The 17,846-nt window shown below is 53.2% G+C and overlaps 1 protein-coding gene across 9 annotated transcripts in view; it reads right to left on the bottom strand.

The window, feature by feature from the left end:
• Window positions 1-17,846, bottom strand: part of CORO2A (coronin 2A) — a 105,352-nt gene that overhangs the window by 44,132 nt on the left and 43,374 nt on the right. The window contains exon 1 of one of the 9 annotated variants that reach the window (XM_057724614.1): window positions 13,203-17,840. The exons of the other annotated variants lie outside the window; for them this stretch is intronic. The gene's annotated coding sequence lies outside the window, so the exon portion shown is untranslated. Of the gene's footprint in view, window positions 1-13,202; window positions 17,841-17,846 lie in introns of those variants that run through there. 9 annotated transcript variants of the gene reach the window in all.

Here is a 17,846-nt window from a genome sequence, read left to right as displayed (position 1 = left end):
GCAAGAAACAGACACAATATCCCAGGATGGCCCAGGGTCAGGGAGCCAGGTAGGCATGCAGCCCAGCTCGCTGCTCCCCTCTCCACACCATTCCATCTGAAGAGTCCGCGCGTCTCAGCTTGCGCCATTCTACTGAAGAGAAGCTCACTCCTTCCGGACACAGAAGAGCTCAACCGTTGGACTTCCTCCTTCTACTGATCCGGAAACCTACAATTTCCCCCGCTGCTCTGTCTCCATCCCTGGAGCCCCACCAACCACATCCGTTCCTCTGCCCCATGACAGTCCTTCCAGAGATCTGAGGCCCCCGACACCTGCCCCTGGGATGGCTTTGCTCCAGGTTGGGGAGTTTCCTCTGTGACTCAGTTTCCCATCTTCTCCCCATTTTGGTTGCCTCACAGTAATGCTCCAAGCTGTCCCCATCTCTCACCCAGTCTGGAGACCAGACCATACCTAAACCCTCCAGATAGGGGCTAAGAACCACTCAGTAGAGCAAGTCTCCAAAAAGATGCCAGACTTCACATCTCAGAAAAGCAGCACTGGCCAGACCCCCAGAGACCACGAGGTATAGAAGGGGAAATTGACTTAGGTGCCCACGGCCACCCACACAGGGAAGAACCAGGAGTGGGATCCAGGAATGGCATCTCCAGTCCTCAGTCCAGGAGAGTCCTCTGTGCCTAGATATGGTGTCAAGTATTTTGTTCCCTATCTGTGCTGTTCTCAGAGGAACAAATTCCAAGGATGGCTGGGGAAGGTCTTCTAATTGTGAGGCCAAGGGTCATTCACCCTAGCTGGGCCCTCCTGAGGCTCAGATCTTTGTAAGGTGGGCTGCGTTTCTCCAGAGCGTGGTTCAGGCTGGGAAAGATGGGGCTCCTTAGGGTCAGGAGAGGAGACAGATACCAAGTCTTTGCTGCTAGAAAGGCCAGCAGAGCATGAAGGGTAAATTGAAGCACATCAACTCAACCCATATTTACCAAGTCCCCAGTTGGAGACAGACCCCCATGCTGGGCTCTGTGGGCCCAGAGGTGGAAAAATGGAGAAATCGTACCCCACTTGAACGAAGTATGATCGCAAACGTGGTGGTGTGTCAGAAGTGGCAGCAGCATAGAAAAGACCAGGAAGTTACAGCAGTGGGACCCAAATTGTTTTGATCATTTACTCCTTCCAAAGAGAATAAAATCGAGCTCACCCACCCCAATATATTATGTTATATACAAGTAACCATCACCAGTCGACATAAGGTACAACACATACAAGAGGCAAGATTCATCATTAACCAGAGTGACTGTAAATATCTATTTCTAATAGTGTCTTCCCCTCAAACAAATCCTGGGCTGACTTCTCATCTCATGGCTTTTTTTCCCTTGCCTTGTGGCTGACGAAGTGACAGTGCTGGAAAGCCGCGTGTGAATTCTCCTGCTGTTGTGTTCCCGTGCTCTAGCATTAGAATCACTAACAGTCCAATGTCCTGGAGGGAATCTTTTAAAGCCACTTGTCCATTTTGTGAGGGTTAGTTTAGTTAAAACTGGTTAATATAATCCACAAATCCAATCTGGATTAATCAGCCTAGATTAACCTGGATTAATCAACCAGGTTAATTTGTTGGGATAACCTGCCTAAAACAAACCAAACAGTGTCCTTGTCACCCCTTCCTCAGAGGCTTCTGGAGACATGAGGCTGCCTGACCCCTGACTGGAGAGGGTGTCAGTGTGTCTACACCGGGCAAATGTGAGTAAACCTGAATGATTTTCTTGTTTAGATAACATTTTCCCCTGCACCCCAATGAGCATCTTGCGTACCTCACCTTGGAGGCCGCCAGAATAGAAGACAGGGAGACACTCAGAGAAGATTCTCAGGGTGCAGGAGACAGTAGGGATAATCCAGTTTAACCCCTCACTTTGCAGGTGAGGAGACAAGGACCCAGGAATGGATGTAAGTGGTCCAAGACCACCTGGCTGGTCAGTGGCAGATCCCAGAGAGAATGAAAATCTCTAGTTCTTGATGCTAACACCTCTGTGTCCTGGCCACAGTCAGCCCCTTCCTGGCCCTCTCACTGGGCCGTAGGCAGCTGCCTGACCTCTCACCTTCTGGACTGCCTCCCTTGAGATGTGACATCACCTGCTGCCTCTGAGGGTGGCCGTGGGCAGCAGGGAGATGTGCATCTCAGCAAAGGTTACAAGTCCTATCAGGACAGGGATATGGGGTAATCAGCAAATCACAGCTCTGAGAGTCCCTCTGAAGCCTGTTTCCTTATCTACGAAATGGGACTAATGAGGGCCAGCTGTGGTCTGAGGGCCCATGAGGTACCAGAGACATCTGTGGGCTGGGAAGGAACCCCTGAAGGGTATTACTACTGTCCTTATTACTCTGGAAGGCTCTGTTTAGGAGGGTGAGATCTGGAGTGCCCCTAGAGCCCAAGGATTCTGCCTCTGACCACCAACTGCAGCCCTGACACTGGAGGACTTGGAGCCCTGCAGCCCCGTGGTCCCCAGGTATGCCAGCCCAGGCCTGGTAAGGTAGCGGGCACCTGTGGACGTGGGTCCTGGGCCTCCTGAGGCATAGGCTGGAATCCTGCTCTCATCTCTATGGCTCTCTTCCCTGCTCCTGGGAAGGGGAAGAGGAGGGACAAAGGCAGTAGGGAAGTGAGCAGTCAGCCTGGGTGGGGACAATAAGGGGGTGCATTTGCTATGGGGAACTTAAAAATAATAAAATTGACGAAAAGCCTGACTTTATTATCACGATGTGCCTACAATTCTAAACAACGTCAGTGAAAAAACACTCCTCCCTGCCAGGGTGGGCTGCTCCCACCCCCTGCCCTTGGTATCTGGCCAGTATCTGATACGATTCTCTTTAGATTGAGCCAGACCAGACTGTATGCTCACCGCATCCCAAACAGGCTCAGTGCGCTTCCCGTTGCCAGCCCTTGGCTTCTGTTGTTCTTTGCCAACACCTCCCTCCCCATCACTCTGTCCAGCTGCTACAAGGCTCAGCTTAGATGCCCCCTCTTCCAGGAAGTCTTCCTGCATGCAGTCCTGGCCATCCCCCAGCTGGTTACAACTCCCCTCCCAGGCTGCAGAGTCAGCAGGGTCATGTTCTCAGGTCCAGAGCAAGATACAAGAAACAAACTACCCTGTGAAATCTAAAATCCACAGCACAGAAGACCATACCAGGGAGCCACTTCCTAGCTGTGTGACCTCGGATGAGTCCCATGACTGAAACAGTTCTACTTGCTTCCAAAGTCACTATTCAAGCACCCCCTTGCTGACCACACCCTCCCTGCCTCCAGCTTCCTGGCACCTCCAGATGTGACCAGCCCTTTGTCAGCACCCCTGGTGGATCAATAAAAATGGGTTCAGGCCCAAGGAGAGAGCCCTGGACCAGAGACCCCTCTTTAGGACATAATCTGTCAAGCTTGGCTCCAGTTTTTCTGAAAGGCCAGCTTGTAGGATGGTGTTTGGGCCATGTGACATCCGTACACTGTGATGCCCATCTCTTGTCCCTGCAATCTGGGACATCAGGCCAGACCTCCACCCACTGCAGACCTTCACCCACGAGAACTTCCATCACTGGCCTCCTCTACCTTCTCTCCCCCATCTGCCCCCTTCTCTCTCTACTCTCTTTCCTCCCACCAGCTCCATGGTCCATCACCTCACTCTTATCAACACCATAAAATCCTTCATCCTGCTGACTTTTCCTGTATTGTCTGGCAAAACCCTGATGCGGAACGAACCAGGATCTCTAAGCACTGCTGGAGGAAAAAATAGATGAAAACCAGATGAGTGCAGGAGGTACCCACAGGGTGAAGTCCTTTCCCACTACTGCCTGTCTCCCCCCAGCACCCCTCCGTCTGCGAGTCAGGCCTTGTGAAGGCACAGCGGGCAAGCCAGATCCCAGGGGTCACCCATGTGGCCTCCTTCTCATTGTACCCCACAGCCAAGCCATCAGTTATCCCACCCTCCTCTACCTCCCAAACATCTCTTAAACCATCCATATAGGTCCATTCCCACGGCTACCACCTGTTCTCACCTGGTCACTTAGTCTCGGATACAAACCATCTTCCCCTGATCTTTTCAAAAGATGGAAATCTGAGCATGCCACTCCATGGCCACTGCTGCAGGGCCTGCAGGGTCTGGCCCACTCTGTCTTTCCAGACTCACCTTGCCCAGGGAACTGAGCTACAGATACTCAGTGCTTTTATAATTCCTCAAAAGTCCATTTCCTCCAGCCTCAGGGCCTTTGCACAGGCTGTTTCTCTGGTCTAGCACGTTCCCCTCCCACCCTCACCTGGTTACTCTCTACTCATCTTTCAGATCTCAGCTCAAAATTCCTTCCCTTAGAACAGCCTTCTGCAGTGATCCTGGACTAGGCACATCTCTCTCCTCTGCATGCTCCTCACGCCCTCTCTCCTCCAGGTTTTGTGGGACTCTCTGGTTACTGCCCAGCTCTCCTTTGGTCTGTGAGTTCAGCAGGGCAGCCGCTTTCTCTGTTTTGCTCTGCTCTGTATCCCTAGCACTGAGCTGTGTTTGCAGAAAGTGATCAATACACAAACAAAGGTCATGTTCAAAAAATTAAATTGAAAACTTACTTTTCAGGGAATGAATGAGTGGGCCAGTCTGGGTGAGGTTCTAGGATTATCTGTGTGGGACAGGCCTCCACAGTCTGTCTCCAGGGCAGGCCATAGGCCAACCCACTCTTGGAAATGGTCATAACAAGGATGAGACTAATGACTCAGCCAGCGAGCTCCCAAAGCTCCTTCCTGTCCATTAGCTCCCCAGCCCTCCTCCAGGCCCCCCATTACTCAGAGGACCCAGCATTTAATGGCCAGTTCACCAGGGCATTTCTGCACTCACATATGTTTACTCTGCTGACTTCTTCCCAAGGGCCAGAGCTCAGGAGCCTTGTCTCTGTGGAGATGGATTAGGAAAAAGTGGTGGAATCCAGTTAGAACAGGGTTCCAATCCTAGTTTTACCTCTTGCTGACTGTGTAACCTTGCAAGTAACTTCTCTGGGCCTCTGTTTCCTCATCTATAGAAAGAGGACAAGAATATCTAGCCACGAGGTTGCTGTACAGATAAAATGAGTGAATATACATTGAGAATCCAGGGTGGGGCCAATCACATGTCATATTTAATTGATTGTAAGTCACACAGTTTTTAACATTTTAACATCTCTGACTGGGATGCAACTTCTAGTTTAATTGTCTGTCCTTTTTCTTTCTTAATGGATTATAAAATAATGGTGTAACTCACAACAGGCCGTGCCTTGCAGTCCATGAAATAGGACAGTAGCTTGGTTTCTTTGCTCTCTTTGCAGAGAGATGGGACGGTCTGTGAGAGTCCCAGGGACCAAAGACTGAGCATGCGCATCACTGACGGCAAAGGGTCTTCCGGGGTCTGGCACGCTGAGGTGGAAGCCTGAAGCATCACGGCATCTGGAGGCACAGGCTCTTCCCCAGCCTGGCCGCCCCTGGATCTGCCCCAGCTGTCCCAGTCCCACTCAGGGGGTGGCCCAAACTCCAGCAGGACCCTCATTTTTCTGGATCTGTCTCTATGCTTCTGCTGATGTGGCCTGGAGTCCTTGGCTTCAGGCAGTCGGTCATAATGCTGACTGTGCTTGTGGCCACCTAACCCCCTAGTCTTTGTCCCAAGAAGAGTCTTTGTTCTGGGAACCACTCCAGAAGCCCCCAGAGGCCTCTCCTCCCCTGTGACTCCTACATCAAGCCATCCCTGGCCCCTGTCTCAACTGCGCTGGAAGAGTCCTCCAGGCCTCACCCAAGTCCTCCTGCTGCAGGTTCCTCCTTCAACCCTCCAGCCCGGTGACAGCAGACTGGCTAGATTACCATACTATCTACATTCCACCGTAACACATATTACACAAGCCACATCTTTAGAGGAATAAAATGTCTATCACAGATAAACTTCAAAATACAGAAAAAAGAAAACAAAGTTTTGCCATCTAGTGATAATCAACCAGCTTGATGTGTGTCCCCCTGAATATTTTTCTGTATTTCTTTACATGCATGTAGACCTATTCTTTCCTCATGTTCAAACCAAAATGGGCTCATTCCACACACTGCTACTTTTCTTGCTTTTCCAGGCAATGCAAATTTGCAGACCTCCCTCTACAAAGACTGGTTTCTTCCTGGGGACCTCACGGTGCTCCCCTATCCTCCACCCCTTCACCTGGCAGGTCTCTACAGTCCCTCTCGGTCAGGTCCCTGAGGGCTGATCAGGGTGCCCAGTTTCTACCAGGATGTAGTGCTTTCGGCCTGATGGGTTTCAGTGGACACTTGTCCCCTCTTCCTCGGAGCAGGGCTGCGACCAGATCACAGCTGCCCTCAGGGCCTCCTCAAAGCGAAGCCGCAACCCCAGCACAGAAATACTCTTGAACTCTCAAATCAAGGGGTGTGAGGTGAATGGCAGCTGTCTGTCCCTGCTGGGGATCTTTCAAAACAGGCCAGATGTTCTCCTGGACCCAGATGCTGCCCTAGTATCTCCCTAACCCCTGGGTAGTCCAGATATCACAGTAAACAACAACGAATGTGTGCCTGGCATTTTTATAGTTCATTAAGTGCTTCCATGCTCTCTATCCAATTTTGGAACTCACAGCCAATGTATACATCAGGCAAAGCAGGGATTTATTATCTCCATTTTACTGATGAAAAGACTGAGGCTCAGGGAGGTTGGGCGGTTTACCCACCAATGAGCTTTCTGGCTTTCCTCCCCCTTCAGGGTCTGGCCAACTCCAAATCCCACTAAAAACCTGGCCCAGGCATCACCTCTTCAGGGAGCTTTCCTGACTCCCACTCTCACCCCAGGCTGCGTTAGATGCCCCTCCTTGAGGGCCCACAGCTCCAGGGATTCCCTATCAAAACAGAGCCCCCGACAGGGCTATGTACCTTGAAGGCAGTGATGAGTCTGGCTTACTCCCCAAGAACAGTGAAACCTAGAGAGATGGCTTCTGGGATGAAGATCATGATGGATATTAAGGCAGGAAATGCCCTCCCCACTTTATGGAAAACGACAGGGGGCATAAAGAAGGGACAGGACTTGCTTACAGAGCATGTCAGTGGCCAGGTCAGGCCTCCCTCCTCAGAAATGTGGGCTCTTTTGTTCCACTGTGCCCTTGTTGTTTGCAATCTTGGGCTCCAAGTCACTGCCTGAGGTTCATTTCCATCTCCTCTTGCACTGGCTGGGCCTCCTGGTCAAGCCAGGTGTGAAGGGGAGCATCCTGGAGAGAACTGTGGCTGGGAAGGCTCAATCCCCCAGCCCGAGCCAACACCCTGGGGTGACCCTACAAGCAGCAACAGTAACTGGCTCTCCATCGAGCTCTTCCAGGTGCCACGTCCTGTGCCAGAGAACTTTCCATCTACGTCTCACTCCATCCTGCAGCTGGCACCATTATGATGCCACTTTGCAGGTGGGGAGGGAAAGGCCCTGGCCCAAGGCTCACCTAGTGGCTGTACTGGGAGCAAAGCCAGGGCTGCATCCCTGGCAGCAGGCGGCCCCAGGAGTTTGCTGGCACCAGAGCCTGAAATAAATGCACAGTCAGAGTACAAGAGACAACTCCCAGGGGACCTGCAGGCTTGGCAAGGTCCCACACTCTCCCTCCCCACTCCTGGCTGTCTCCCACCCAGGGCCTGCTGGAGGGCTGAGACTCTTGGGCCCTGGGAACACAGGCCTGCCCTGGTAGTGCCCAGCACTCCGTGTGGGCAGGGTCGTGGCACTTGCCAGTTCCCTGCAAGCTCTGGGCTCAAGGCCAAGCTGGAAGCAGGTGTCACGTCAACCCTACAAATTCTCAGCTCCCTATTTCTTCTTAGAAGGAGACCTCACATACCTGCTCCCAACTGGTTGAGAGATGCTGTCCAAGGCGCCACCTTTCACTGGGCCTTACTTTCTCTATCTGTGAAAGAATGCTGGGGGGGTGGGGTGAGTGGGGGGTGGGGTCTCAATGGAACCCACCAACTAACACTGCAGGTTTGCCTACAGGCAACATAGACCCTGAACACTGGAGCCAGATGACATGGGTCCATATGCATGACCCTGGGCAAGCTGCCCAACTGCTGTAGGCCTCACTGTCCTCATCGGAAAAGTGGGGATAATAGGAAAAAAAAACCCAAGTAAATATACTAAAATACTTATACTGACTGAGAAAAAAAGATGTGATTTATTTTCTATTTTCCTCTTTTTTCTAAATTCTGTGTTATCATCAAGCATTCACAATAGAAAAAACAAATATACTTTCTTTGTAAATTAACTTCATTGAGATATAATTTACATGCAATATAATAAACCCATTACAAACAAGTAATAGTATTTACTCTATAGTTTTGAGGATTCAATGGGCCAGTGCATGTAAAATTTTTTACATCATTTTAGATGGTGTAAGAAGTGCTATTAAGTATTTGTTAAATAAATAAGCCCACAACAGCCTGGCTTTCTCTTATTCCTCCTCCCCTGGGCTGGACCCTTACCTCACCCCCAGCGCCAAGCTCGGCAGATCCTCTGCCCCCATGTTCAGTGGTTCACGCTGCCTGGGTCCAGCCTCATCTCTCCAGATCTGGATTATTTCCACAGCCTTTTCTCTGCACCCCAGAGGAATCACACTATCATTCAAATGTGGCCAGGCCCTTGACTTGTTCAAAAGCCTTCCATGGCTTTCACTGCCCTTGACCAAAAGCCCTAGCTCCTCTATGAGACACTCTTTCAGCAAGTTACTTAAAACTCTCCGTACCTTTGTTCCTTGAACTGATAAAGAGATGTAAAAATAGTATCTCCCTCCAACTCACAGGATTCCATGTTGTTCGAGACAGGGTACAATGTGACCCGTGGCCTCTCTCACCTGTCTCCTCTTCCCTCTTGTCACTCTGTTCTCATCTGCTCTTCCTTGAACGTGTCAGGCATGGTGCTACCTCAGGGCTTTTGCACTGGCTGTTCCCTCCACCTGGTTGGCTCTTCCCCCAGGAAGGGCTCTTCCCCTTACCTCCTTCAAGCCTTTGCCCAAAAGTCACCTTCTCAGTGGATTCCCCCCACCCACCCTATTTGAAGCCACAACCCCCTCCTTCCATTCTCCCTCACACACTCGAAATATCCTCCTATGTTTTATTTGCTCCATCTCATTTATCACCACCTATTTTACTTATTGTTTATTGTCCGTCTTTTTTTCCTATTAGATTGAAAGCTCTTTTAAGACAGATATTTTGGGGGTCTATTTTGTTTACTGTCAAGAACCCCCTTTCCCCCAACACCTAGAGAATACCTAGTGCAACGTAGGTGCTTAATAAATGAAAGGTTGAATGACCACATGAATGACGGTGAAGCACTTAGGACAATCAGGCAGGTGGTAAGTACTCAATAAATGTTAGCTTATTATTATGTTGTTGCTGCTGCTGTTATTATTGAATCTTCAAGGTGAAGCGCCCATGTCCTTTCTACTTGACTTCTCCAAGCTTATACAGTAATCACACTTTCCTAGTCCCCACCGCGCCCTGCCAATCTCTCAATTATGGTAAGGAGCACAGCGCTTTTTAATTATATCTTTTTCCATTTAGGCTGAACCAAATAAAATGGGCATTTCTTGTAAGTCAAAAACAGCCAGACATTGGCCATTTCACATATAACCTAATACGTCTCCCGCGGTAGCCTGCAGGCCCCTGGGAGGCACCTCAAGGCCTAATACACAATGGGTGCCCAGTAAGTGTCTGTCCACCAAGTCCTGAGCCTTCATAACAGGAGTGATTGCTGAACACCTCCAGTCTCTTCTGAAGGAGGCAAGGCACGGCCTGTAGACGCAAATAAATGGAGGATCTTGCTGAATTATTTTCCGATCCTCCAAAAAAATCTCTGTCCCCTGATATTTGGTAAAGAGGATAAAAACAAAAATACAGTAGGCTCTAAAATAATCCAGGTTCTGGGCCTTCCCTGGTGGTCCAGTGGTTGAGACTCCATGCTTGCACTGCAAGGGATATGGGGTCGATTCCCTGGTCGGGGAACTAGCATCCCTCATGCCAAGTGGCACAGGCCAGAAAAAAAGAATCCAGGCTCTGGCCATTCGGAGATAACAAAGGTCTAAGGCTGAGGGAAGTCCCTTCCCCTAACCAGCTGCTTACCTCTAAGGGGATTCATTTAATGAAGGGGGAGGGAGGCTGGAACATTCTTTGATTATCCCTGTGTTTACTGCTCCTTCTAACAAAGGCTTCCTCTACAGAGATTTGCTAAGTCTAGCATGTGGGTTGTCAGAGTTAAGAGAAATTCAGCAATCACTGAATCTACCCCATCTCACAGACAGGAGAAGCGAGGTACGGAAAGGCGCAGGGATCGACCTGAGGTCACACGGTGGGGTAGAGGAAGAGCTCATCCTGGAATCTGTGCTGACACGAGTCTGGTGGCTTTTCCTCCGGACCACACTGCTCCTGCGCTGGCCAGACTCTGGCCATGGAAGCTTTAGCATCACTATTTTTAAAGCTGTACTTTTAAAATGAAATGTTTATTAAGCCTCAGGTAAAACATCAAGAGCTTCTTCACCATAAGATAACTTCTTGTAAATAACAGCACTACACTCGTCTCTCGCCATAATTACTTCCTTAGGGTAAAGTCCTCAAAGTAGAAGCCTAAGGGCAAAGGGAAGTTAGGATCATTTTCATGGACTTTTGTAATAAACTGCCAGGTTGCCCTGCAAAATTAAATGCTACTGGAGAATCCCTATAGCTTTGCCAGCATAGAGATTTATCCTTTTATATTTATTTCTGCTAATTTTATAGGAATAAATACAGATTGCTTTCATTTACTATATGGTACCTGTTTTCACACACACACACACACACACACACACACACACACACACACACACACACACACACACAGGTCCTGGAATCAAGATCCCTGGGCTTGGGCTTCCCTGATAGCTAAGTGGTTAAGAATTTGAGCCCTGGTCCAGGAAGATCCCACATGCCGTGGAGCTACTAAGCCTGTGCGCTGCAACTACTGAGCCTGTGCTCCAGGGCCTGAGAGCCACAACTATTGAGCCCACTTGCCACAACTACTGAAGCCAGCAAGCCTAGAGCTGGTGTTCCACAACAAGAGAAGCCACCGCGATGAGAAGCCCGAGGACCGCAATAAAGAGTAGCCCCCGGTCTCTGCAACTAGGGAAAGCCTGCGCGCACCAACGAAGACCCAACACAGCCAATAAATAAATAAATTGAAAAAAGAAAAAGATCCCTGAGCTTGGTTGTTTGTCTGGTGTGTGACCTTTGACAAGTCACACCTCCTCCAGGTATAGGGAATACCCATCTGTCAAATGAGGAGGTTGAATGAGATGATTTCTTAAGATCCCTTTCAGCTTAGATATTCCATAATTCCATGGTGCATTTTTAAATTATTGGCATAGGATGACTTTTTAATAACCAGAATCTGCCATACCTCTAAATCAAGGCCCAAAGAGTTTGGACTAGTAGAGCAGGAAAACAGAGCCCAGATTCTATGCAGGTAGAGATGACAGGAGACATAGGTAGCACTTAAGTCTGTGGGTCGAAGCCGTGCTCAAGTGCCAGCACATACACTTAGTCTGCTTTTATGAGGGGATAATAACACTTATTTGTGGTCTAGCTTCAAGTTCTGTGCAGCTCCATCATGGCCAGAAGGTAAGGTCATGGTCACTCAAATTCGGCCCTAGAGTCCCAGACCTGCAGCCAAAGGTAGCTCACCCCTAGGAGTGCTCATCCAGCCTCTGCTCACACACCTCTCAGGACACAACGCGCACTACCTGCCCTGGCAGCCCCGCCCTTCTTTTGGCTGTAAGAAAGCGCACAGGTGAGGGGCAGGTCACCAGGTGGGACAAGAGAGGCCAGAAGGCCCAGACTTGATTCTCAGAAACTACTGCCTCCATCCGGGCAGGCAATAGGAGGAGACAGGGAAGAACACCCCAGGGATGGAAGGCCTGGAGAGGGGCTCCTCTGGCTCCTCCTCTCACTCCAGACCTCTGAGGCAGCTGCTGACCCAAAGGTACAGGCGACACATTCCAGTCCTGACGAAGGTGGGCTCTGAGCAAGCCCCAGGCTGACTACTGCCGGCTCGGGGGCAGACACCTCAGCTCCCTCACCTTGCCTCTGCTCCCTAAGGCTCTGACCGGGGAAACACCGCTGGATCTGGGGCTGGTTAGCCCTGAGGTGAACTGATTTAAGGGACCAGATGATTGCCCTGGGGTGGGGGATGGAGAGGTCAGATGTTGTCTGTGTGCTCAGAGCAGGACTAACAGATTCTAGCTCTGTTTACAGCTAGTGAGATTTCCATGAGAGGTGTGCAATGGGGCGGCAAGGCCTTCCAGAGGGGATCTTACCAAGGGGCTGGGCCAGATGCCAGAAGTCTTCTTTACCCAGAGAGCCTGGAGCCACACTCACTCAGACACCTGCTCTGTCCCAGACCCAACCCCACCCAGACATGGCTCTCTTGGCACTGCTGCCCCTCTGGGGTCCGCGCGTGGACAAGCCAGCCCTATCACAGCAGGCTAGGACATGGAGCTGGGCGTCAGCAATGGTGGGGAAGGGATGGGGAAGGGCATGTTCTGCACCATTCCCTGCATCCAGGTGCCTGCATGGGTCTGGTCTAGGCAAGTCTGTGGCTGAGGGCCCCACCACCTCCAACCCAGGTTTCCCCCAGCCCCAGACCGCGAGGCGGACTTGGCAGGCAGACTCTGACCGCCCCACCCTGCATGCCCAGGCCGGCTCCACAGGGACGTGGAGGTGTCCCCGCCTTCCTGTTTCCCTGTACAGGGAAGCTGAGGCCCAGCAGGTTACTCAGCCGGGAGAGGGAAGAGGTCCCGACATAGGACCCCGAGGGGGGACTGTCGGGACCGGCTCGCCACACCCAGCATGAGCTGCCCTCACTGCGGGTGGGTTGTGCAGACGGTGCCCATCCGGGCCCCCGCGCCGTCGGGAGGCTGGAGCTTGAGGCGGCTCCTCCCAACAGCCCTGCGAGGAAGGGGCCGCCACTGCGCCCGCTATCCCGATGGGGAAACTGAGGCCTGGGGAGGAGCAGTGCTTTGTGCAAGGTCACGCAGAGGGGCTGGGAGCCAGGTCCCCCGAGCCCCGCCGGGTCCCCTGCGGTGCGCCGACCCCCAGCATCCCTCCCCGGGCGCTGCAGCCCGGAGGTGCAGCGCGCACACAACACGCAGACCGGGAAGGTATGGCCGGCGGCCCGGGGCCGCCCTACCTTGATGACTGCCGCGCAGGTGGCGGTGGCGGCGGCGTCCGGCTCCGGCTCCGAGCTCCTCGCCGCCCGCCGAGTCCCCACTCCTAGCGCCGCCGCCGCCTCCTCCCTCCCGGAGCCCTGCAGGCGGGGCCGGTGGGCGGGGCCGGGGCCCGGCACAAGCCCCGCCCTCGCGCCCCGCGGCTCGGCGGGGCCATCCCCGCCTCCTCACGCCCTCCGCTGTGCTCCTGGCCCCCGGGGCCCGGGCTCGGGGCGCGCACACCGCACACGCGCACAGGGCGGGCGCGTACACCGGCGCGCACTCGCCCCAGGGCTTGGGGCAGGCTGCCCGGCTACTCAGCAGAGGCTGGGGACAGTCACACTCGCCCACCTTCACGTCCCGCCGCTCCCTCGCCGAGTGGCCTGGAACGAGGGACCCGACCTCCCGGGGGCCTCAGTTTCTCCCCTGGTGAAATGGAAGCAGTGACCGTGTCTGCCTCAGAGCACTGTTTGAAAATTACAGGAGACCACCTAATTTACCCGCACGGCGAAGTGCGCGCGGAGAGCCCGCCGCCGGAGCAGCGCGCGGGGAACCTGAGGCTTCCCGCTAGGAAGCAGGCACGGAGGGCCGCTGAGCATCGGAGGACGCCCGTCTTTCTCTCGGTAGCCAGGAGGGGGCGCTGCTGCCCAGTCTCTCCGGCTTTGGGGTCGAGCGCGCTAGACAATGGGCGGAGATGGGGAGGTCCAGCCTTTTTAGTGATACCACCACCTAACATTTAATGAGCCCGGCACAGCTCTAGGCACCTGAAATGCATCACTGTACTCGACCGTCACACAAGCCTATTAGGTTACCTATTACCTATTTTACACATAAGGAAGCTGAGGCACAAAGAGGTTAGGTATCTCGCTTAAGATCACACAGGTAGTAATTCAACCCTAGGCAGCGTGGCTCCCAAGCCCAAGCATATAACCACTCTACCACACCACCTCTCTTGCGAAGAGTTCTTTATTCAGTGGCGTATCTCTAGGGCCCAGAACAGTGCGTGGCTCAGGAAGTGTTAATTCACCTGAATGTCTTAATCGACCTAGTGCTTGGGCCAGTAACTCTGGTGCATCCCCCATGCCCTTGCACTCTCACACATCTATGCCTTTGTTCACACTGTCCTCTCTGCCAGAAATTCTCTTCCTTCCTCACCTCCTCCTGTCTAAACAGACTCATCCTTCTTTCCAGGGCTGGTGCCAATGTTCCTCCCCAGGAAGTCTTCCCAGATCCCTGTGGATACGCCCTCCCAGCCTTGTATCTGCATCTTACCACCCTGTGCCATGATGGTAGGTGGCTGGGACTGTGTTTGGGGACGGTCTGGTTTGACAGGGACCTTTCTGGGGGCCATGGACTTATGGACCAGTGGGCCAGAGGGGAGGCCACTGGAGGCCTCTGCAATAGACACAGCCTGGGACTCTTCCTAGAGATGCTGCATGTGTATGTGTGCTCTTTATTCTCCTGCCCCTTCCATCCCCCTAACCCTGGTCCATTTGATGAAGGCTACCTGCTGACCATCTGAACGGCACACATGGGAAAACTGAGGCCAGAGCAGGGATGACCTGTCCAGGGGTCCCTAGTTAGGAAACACACAATAGGTCTGGTCCCAAAGTTTGGCCCATCTACTAGCACCTTCTACTGGGCCTTATTGCTGATTGAGATGGGCCAGAAAACCAACACCTTCCTGTGTCAGCAATGCCTTTGTTTAATCTGATCTGCCATGTGTCAGTAAATGGCTTGTGGGTGACCAGAACCTGTGTGTGTGCGTGTATATGTGCGAGAAGGTGGCAAGTTCTTCTCTACCTGCCCAACATGGAGCTTCCTGTACAGTACAGTCCTGTGCCGTGGCAGACTGAACTGAGAAAGAACGAGGGGACAGCAGCACCTGGGAGGTGAGGTTCTGAACACAGGGGACGACTACCCTGAACACGGGCATTCTTTAGAAGTGAATGTGCGTCTCCCGCTTTAGGGTGAGGGTCTTCTATAGTTCCCTCCTTCCTGTTTTGAGGAGCCCTTTTATTCTTGGGGAAATTGCCCCAGCTATGTTCCCTGGGTAATTCCTTTCCCCTCCTCTATAGAACGGAGCGTGGGCCTGAGCTTGCTGGGGCTTCGTGTCTGGGAGAGGGATGCTTTGAACTGGAGGGCCCACCGCCTGGGGTAGGGAGGTGGTGCTGTGAGGGATCAGATCCTCCAGCCATGGAAGGCAGCGGCCCCTGGGGATGGGGGTGACAGCTGTGGTGCGGGGGCCAGGAACCTGACACCAGGGGTGGGCCCCAAGCGCCTGCCTTTCGGGAAGAGCTGAGGGAGGGTGGGCAGGCTCCCTAGGAGTAACAGACATTCTCCGGGGTTTGGCCCCACCCCCCACCAGTTTCTGCTAGCGTCTCCCTGTCAGGTAGATGGTTCTTCCTCCCATTTTCCTTTGCCTGGAGCTGTCCCCACAGGCCCTACACCACTCAGGCCATAGGCCAGGTTTGCCCTTTTTCCTGGGATCTTGGGGGACATGTTCTAGGATCCAGAGAAGGCACTGTGAGCTTGGAGGAGCCCTCCTTGGTTTTGTAGTTAGTGGCCTCTAAGGCTTGAGCATGGCTTAACCACTCAGTGGCTGTGTGACTTTGGGCAAGTTAGTTAACCTCTCTGAGCCTTGTCTCCTCATCTGTAAACTGCGCTTGGCCTGGAGTGAACAGGTGCTGTAGGACGGGCAGTTTGCCTTCTTGCTCTGGCTCCAGCTCCTGGCTCCAGGGCTGGAGGCCCCACTAGTCTGTCCTCATTGCCTGTGGTCCCCAACCCTGTCAGTATCACAATACCTACACCCCACTACAGGCTCTGAGTGTGGGGTCCAGCACTCAGGTGATTCTTTGGTGCAGCCAGGTAGGAACCAGAGGTGACCCAGTGCTGGGTCAGCTGCAGAGCACCACCTGTCAGTGAGGGAGGAGGGGGGGGTAGATACCTAGCTTTGGGTAGAGCTTCTCTTCTGCCTGGGTGTAAGGGGAGAAAGATAGAGCAGGGGGAAGCCAAGTGGAGAGGAGGGGACAGATGAGGGAAGGAGGAGAGGGAAGAGGTGGGGGGGGGGGCAAAAGAAGGGGAGAGGCAGGCAGGAGGGGAGAGGAGGGTGTCCTTCATCTGGCAGTCCCTGTCTGCGCTGGGATTGCTTGCTGTACTTTTGCTGAGGAGGGAATTTGATTTTTAAGGCTGAAGTTAGAGGGAACAGCTAGACCTAGTCAGTCCTGGTGCCTTGGGCCTTTCCTAGACCTCAAGGCCCTCCTGGTGAGGTTTTCTTCATGATAAGGCCACTCACTGCCCAAGGCTGTACTCTACTCTGTGCCAGGCACCAGGCTCAGCACCAGCGTCACCTCCTTTAACCCTCCTGGAGTTCCAGGGGGCTGGACCCCTTGTCTCCTTGGTCATGGCCCTGAGGGTTACAGCACACAGCCTGTTGGCGGTGCAGCCAGGACCCTCCCAGGCTGCCCTCAGACCACCATCATGCTTCAGAGTTACTGTTTGGTGGTGAAAGGACCACCATCAGCAGATGAAAAAAGTTTAGCAAAAATGAGAAAGGCCATCAAACCCTGGTGTAGGGTGTTCACAGGAAACTGCGTGGGCCAGCGGCCCTTGTAAATGTGGGAGGAAAGGAACCCTGAGGGTCCCTTCCCCAGGGCTGGGTGGGGGTGGGGGGTGTGTGGTGGGAGGGAACCAGGAGTCTGGCGTACCAACCCCTCCCTCAAGTTCACACCAGTGGGTGACAGAAGGGCCTGTCCCTGGTCCCCAGCAATGGGTGTGGCCTCCGAGCCCTGACAAGAGCCTCAGATCAGAGCAGGAGGTTTCCCTGTGAGAACCCCCACCGCAGTCCTTCACACCAAAGACTGCCGCACTCAAGGCTATTCTGGCACAGTCCCAGGCTTTGCTGAGAAATGAGCTGCCAGCACCACTTGTGCAGCCTCGACCCCCTGCCTTGAGGGGAATAGCGGAAGCTTGTCTGCTGAGGAAGGACCTGGAAGAGCCCAGAAGAACTGGAGCAGAGTTCTGCACCAGCAAGCCCTGACCTGGCAACAGGTTGCAGGCACTGTCCGTCTCACTGCCTTTTCCTCTCCCTCCCAAACACCCAGTTTTCAAAGAGGTGACTTTTCTTGCCCCAGACTGTGAAGCTGGTGGTGGGAGATCAGAAGTTGGGCACCTAACCCTGGGCTCTCTGCTCAACCCCCACACCAAGTTCCTCTTGGTGGTGGACAGGGGTGTCCCTGGGATACCCCCGACCCCTGCCGCCACCCGAGATGGGCCATGAGGAGAAAGGAGAGGGCAGGGGCAAGGCTCAGGAAACAGGCCTTGGGAGGTGGGAGGCAGGCCTGGAACAAAGGCCCAACCAGGCCTGGAGAGGCGCTGTAGCCCGGAAAGACAGAAGCCCTAAATGCACATGGCCCTAGCTTCTCTGGGAGCCAGGACTGGCCCTGCAGAGGCTCCAAGAGAAACAGCAGCCAGGGATGTCCCAGGCTTGGAAGGCCCAGGTGGTAGGACACCCTGAAGCCCCAGGCCCTGGCCAGAAACCACTGGTTACTGAGAATCATTTAGGTTCCAAAGCTTGTGAACTATTTCCAATATTTACACTGTTATACACAGATAAAACTTAAAGAATG

Source organism: Hippopotamus amphibius, chromosome 2 (genome assembly GCF_030028045.1).
Source record: "Hippopotamus amphibius kiboko isolate mHipAmp2 chromosome 2, mHipAmp2.hap2, whole genome shotgun sequence".
Taxonomy (NCBI): Eukaryota; Metazoa; Chordata; class Mammalia; order Artiodactyla; family Hippopotamidae; genus Hippopotamus; species Hippopotamus amphibius.
The sequence above is the reverse complement of the archived record's forward strand: the minus strand, read 5'-3'. Positions and strand labels throughout refer to the sequence as shown.